Genomic DNA, 6000 nt, shown 5'->3' with positions numbered 1-6000 from the left:
GCTAGGATCCAACTTTATTCAAACAAAAACAAAAACAAAAACAAACTGACGCTCCAAGCAAAGTGCATAAGATGTGACGGAATAAAAATGTAGTTTCAGGGGAGGAACCTGATGATGTTGTCGATGAAGAAGGGGATGCCTTGGGCATCCCCAAGCTTAGACGCTTGAGTCTTCTTAATATATGCAGGGGTGAACCACCGGGGCATCCCCAAGCTTAGAGCTTTCACTCCTCTTGATCATAGTATATCATACTCCTCTCTTGATCCTTGAAAACTTCCTTCACACCAAACTTCAAGCAAACTCATTAGAGAGTTAGTGCACAATAAAAATGTACATGTTCAGAGGTAACACAATCATTCTTTACACTTCTGGACATTGCATAAAGCTACTGGACATTAATGGATCAAAGAAATTCATCCAACATAGCAAAAGAGGCAATGCGAAATAAAAGGCAGAATCTGTCAAAACAGAACAGTTCGTATTGACGAATTTTTAGATGGCACCAGACTTGCTCAAATGGAAAAACTCAAAACTAACGAAAGTTGCGTACATATCTGAGGATCATGCACGTAAATTGGCATAATTTTCTGAGCTACCTACAGAGAGGTAGACCCAGATTCGTGACAGCAAAGAAATCTGTAACTGCGCAGTAATCCAAATCTAGTACTTACTTTACCATAGAGACTTTTACTTGGCACAAAAAACATGATAAGGAGAGGTTGCTACAGTAGTAAACAACTTCCAAGACTCAAATATAAAACAAAGTACTGTAGTAAAAACAATGGGTTGTCTCCCATAAGCGCTTTTCTTTAACGCCTTTCAGCTAGGCGCAGAAAGTGTAATCAAGTAACATCAAGAGATGAAGCATCAACATCATAATTTGCTCTAATAATAGAGTCATAAGGTAACTTCATTCTTTTTCTAGGGAAGTGTTCCATACCTTTCTTGAGAGGAAATTGATATTTAATATTACCTTCCTTCATATCAATAATAGCACCAACGGTTCGAAGAAAAGGTCTTCCCAATATAATGGGACAAGATGCATTGCATTCAATATCCAAGACAACAAAATCAACGGGGACAAGGTTATTGTTAACCACAATATGAACATTATCAACTCTCCCCAAAGGTTTCTTTTTAGCATTATCAGCGAGATTAACATCCAAATAACAATTCTTCAATGGTGGCAAGTCAAGCATATCATAAACTTTTTTAGGCATAACAGAAATACTTGCACCAAGATCACATAAAGCATTACAATCAAAATCATTTACTCTCATCTTAATGATGGGCTCCCAACCATCTTCTAACTTTCTAGGAATAGAAGTTTCACGTTTTAGTTTCTCTTCTCTAGCTTTTATGAGAGCATTTGTAATATGTTTTGTGAAAGCCAAATTTATAGTACTAGCATTAGGACTTTTAGCAAGTTTTTGCAAGAACTTTATAACTTCAGAGATGTGGCAATCATCAAAATCTAAATCATTATGAGCTACAGCAATGGGATCATCATCCCCAAGGTTGGAAAAAATTTCAGCAGCTTTATCACAAGCAGTTTCAGCAGTTTTAGCAATTTCAGGCAGTTTTGCACGCTTTGCACTAGGAGTAGAAACATTGCCAACACCAATTATTTTACCATTGATAGTAGGAGGTGCAGCAACATGTGAGGAATTAGCATTACTAGTGGTGGTAATAGTCCAAACTTTAGCTACATTATTTTCTTTAGCTAGTTTTTCATTTTCTTCTCTATCCCACCTAGCACGCAGTTCAGCCATTAATCTTATATTCTCATTAATTCTAACTTGGATGGCATTTGCTGTAGTAACAATTTTATTTTCAATATCATTATTATGCATAACTTTCAATTTTAAAAGATTAACATCAGAGGCAAGACTATCAACTCTAGAAGCAAGAATATCAATTTTATTAAGCTTTTCTTCAACAGATTTGTTAAAAGCAGTTTGTGTACTAATAAATTCTTTAAGCATAGCTTCAAGACCAGGGGGTACACTCCTATTATTGTTGTAAGAATTCCCATAAGAATTACCATAACCATTACCATTAGCAGAAGGATATGGCCTATAGTTATTACTAGAATTGTTCCGATAAGCATTGTTGTTGAAATTATTATTTTTAATGAAATTCACATCAACATTTTCTTCTTGAGCAACCAATGAAGCTAAAGGAACATTATTAGGATCAACATTAGATCTACCATTCACAAGCATAGACATAATCACATCAATTTTATCACTCAAGGAGGAGGATTCTTCGACAGAATTTACCTTCTTACCTTGTGGAGCTCTTTCCGTGTGCCATTCAGAGTAATTAATCATCATATCATCAAGAAGTTTTGTAGCCGCCCCCAATGTGATGGACATAAAGGTACCTCCAGCAGCTGAATCCAATAAATTCCGCGAAGAAAAATTTAGTCCTGCATAGAAGGTTTGGATGATCATCCAAGTAGTCAGTCCATGGGTTGGGCAATTCTTTACCAAAGATTTCATTCTCTCCCAAGATTGAGCAACATGTTCAGTATCTAATTGCTTAAAATTCATTATGCTACTTCTCAAAGATATAATTTTAGCGGGAGGATAATATCTACCAATAAAAGCATCCTTGCATTTAGTCCATGAATCAATACTATTCTTAGGCAAAGATAGCAACCAATCTTTAGCTCTTCCTCTTAATGAGAAAGGAAACAATTTCAATTTAATAATATCACCATCTACATCCTTGTACTTTTGCATTTCACATAGTTCAACAAAATTATTAAGATGGGCAGCAGCATCATCAGAACTAATACCAGAAAATTGATCTCTCATGACAAGATTTAGTAAAGCAGGTTTAATTTCAAAGAATTCTGCTGTAGTAGCAGGTGGAGCAATAGGTGTGCATAGGAAATCGTTATTATTAGTGGTTGTGAAGTCACACAACTTAGTATTTTCAGGGGTATTCATTTTAGCAACAATAAATAAAACAAACTAGATAAAGTAAATGCAAGTAACTAATTTTTTTGTGTTTTTAATATGGAGAGCAAGACAGTAAATAAAGTAAAACTAGCAACTAATTTTTTTGTGTTTTGTTTTAGTGCAGCAAACAAAGTAGTAAATAAAATAAAGCAAGACAAAAACAAAGTAAAGAGATTGAGAAGTGGAGACTCCCCTTGCAGCGTGTCTTGATCTCCCCGGCAACGGCGCCAGAAAAAGCTGCTTGATGCGCGTAGATTGTACACGTCCGTTGGGAACCCCAAGAGGAAGGTATGATGCGCACAGCGGCAAGTTTTCCCTCAGAAAGAAACCAAGGTTTATCGAACCAGGAGGAGCCAAGAAGCACGTTGAAGGTTGATGGTCGCGGAATATTATGCGGCGCCTCGCCAGGGATTCCGGCGCCAACTAGGAACCTGCACAACACAAACCAAGTACTTTGTCCCAACGAAACAGTGAGGTTGTCAATCTCACCGGCTTGCTGTAACAAAGGATTAAACGTATCGAGTGGAAGATGTTTGCAAAGAAAACAGTAAAACACAAGTATTGCAGTAGATTGTATTTCAGTAAAGAGAATTGGACCGGGGTCCACAGTTCACTAGAGGTGTCTCTCCCATAAGATAAAAGCATGTTGGGTGAACAAATTACAGTCGGGCAATTGACAAATAGAGAGGAGCATAACAATGCACATACATGACATGGTAAATATAGTGAGATTTAATTGGGCATTACGACAAAGTACATAGACCGCCATCCAACTGCATCTATGCCTAAAAAGTCCACCTTCAGGTTATCATCCGAACCCCCTCCGGTATTAAGTTGCAAACAACAGACAATTGCATTAAGTATGGTGCGTAATGTAATCAACAACTACATCCTTAGACATAGCATCAATGTTTTATCCCTAGTGGCAACAGCACAACACAACCTTAGAACTTTCTGTCACTGTCCCAGGTATCAATGCAGGCATGAACCCACTATCGAGCATAAATACTCCCTCTTGGAGTTAAGAGTAAAAACTTGGCCAGAGCCTCTACTAGTAACGGAGAGCATGCAAGATCTTAAACAACACATATGTAATAACTTGATAATTACCATAGCATAGTATTCTCTATCAATCGGATCCCGACAAACACAACATATAGAATTACAGATAGATGATCTTGATCATGTTAGGCAGCTCACAAGATCCAACAATGAAGCACAACAAGGAGAAGACAACCATCTAGCTACTGCTATGGACCCATAGTCCAGGGGTGAACTACTCACTCATCACTCCGGAGGCGACCATGGCGGTGTAGAGTCCTCCGGGAGATGAATCCCCTCTCCGGCAGGGTGCCGGAGGCGATCTCCTGAGTCCCCCGAGATGGGACTGGCGGCGGCTGCGTCTCTGGAAGGTTTTCCGTATCGTGGCTCTCGGTACTGGGGGTTTCGCGACGGAGGCTTTAAGTAGGCGGAAGGGCAAGCCAGGAGGGGGCACAGGGGCCCCACACCATAGGTCGGCGCGGCCAGGGCCCAGGCCGCGCCGCCCTAGGGTTTGGGCACCCTGTGGCCCCACTTCGTTGACTCTTCGGTCTTCTGGAAGCTTCGTGGCAAAATAGGACCCTGGGCGTTGATTTCGTCCAATTCCGAGAATATTTCCTTACTAGGATTTCTGAAACCAAAAACAGCAGAAAAACAAAGAATCGGCTCTTCGGCATCTTGTTAATAGGTTAGTTCCAGAAAATGCATAAATATGACATATAATGTGCATAAAACATGTAGATAACATCAATAATGTGGCATGGAACATAAGAAATTATCGATACGTTGGAGACGTATCACTTATCTGTCGAGCAACGCTCTTATATTAAAGCTTATACGGCAAACTTGCATACTCAATCATAATAATTTCCTCATAATCATTGATAACTTTCAAAGCTATATTCATTCGGATAAAACTTGTACTAAACAAGGAAGAATAAAAGGCATGATTAAATAGATCACAATATAAATGGTTGGATCACAACAACTCAATTGCTTGCTTAGGATAGAGGGAAATAGGTTTACTGACTCAACATAAAAGTAAAAGATAGGCCCTTCGCAGAGGGAAGCATGGATCAAATCATGTGCTAGAGCTTTTTAAGTTTTGAAATCATATAGAGAGCATAAAAGTAAAGTTTGAGAGGTGTTTGTTGTTGTCAACGAATGGTAGTGGGCACTCTAACTACCTTATCAACCAGACTTTCAAGAGCGGCTCCCATGAAGGACGTTATCTCTACCAGCAAGGTAGATCATCCCTCTTCTCTTTTGTTTACACATGTATTTAGTTTCATTATTGATGACACTCCTCCCAACCTTTTGCTTTCACAAGCCATGGCTAACCGAACCATCGGGTGCCCTCCAACATTCTCATACCATGGAGAAGTGTCTATTTGCAAGATTAAGTTGCTTACTGATAGATCAGGGCAAAACATGTGAAGAGAATTATTAGTGCAAGTTAATTGATTGGGGCTGGGAACCCCGTTGCCAGCTCTTTTTGCAGAATTATTGGATAAGCGGATGAGCCACTAATCCATTGGTGAAAGTCTGTCAGAAGTAAATGACAAGATCGAAAGATAAAACACCACATACTTCCTCATGAGCTATAAAACATTGACACAAATAAGAGATAATAACTTTTGAATTGTTTAAAGGTAGCACATGAAGTATTTACTTGGAATGGCGCAAAATACCACATAATAGGTAGTTATGGTGGACACAGATGGCATGGGTTTGGTTAAAGGTTTTGGATGTATGAGAGGTATTCCCTCTCAGTACAGGCCTTTGGCTAGCAAGGTTGATTAGCAAGCATAAGAGTTGAGGGAAACAAACAAATATACATGTGATAGAAACAATCATGCATCTTACTTGTAAGCACAAACAATTTTAACTTCAGAATACTAAGCTCATAGTTAATCAAGAAAGAAAGATAATGAACTAACATATCTACATGTATTTCCTCTTTTCTACTTAAACTCAAAGTGTTGTTGCTATT

The sequence above is a fragment of the Lolium perenne genome, chromosome 5, assembly GCF_019359855.2.
Source record: "Lolium perenne isolate Kyuss_39 chromosome 5, Kyuss_2.0, whole genome shotgun sequence".
In the NCBI taxonomy this organism is placed as follows: domain Eukaryota; kingdom Viridiplantae; phylum Streptophyta; class Magnoliopsida; order Poales; family Poaceae; genus Lolium; species Lolium perenne.
Note: the sequence above shows the minus strand (reverse complement) of the source record.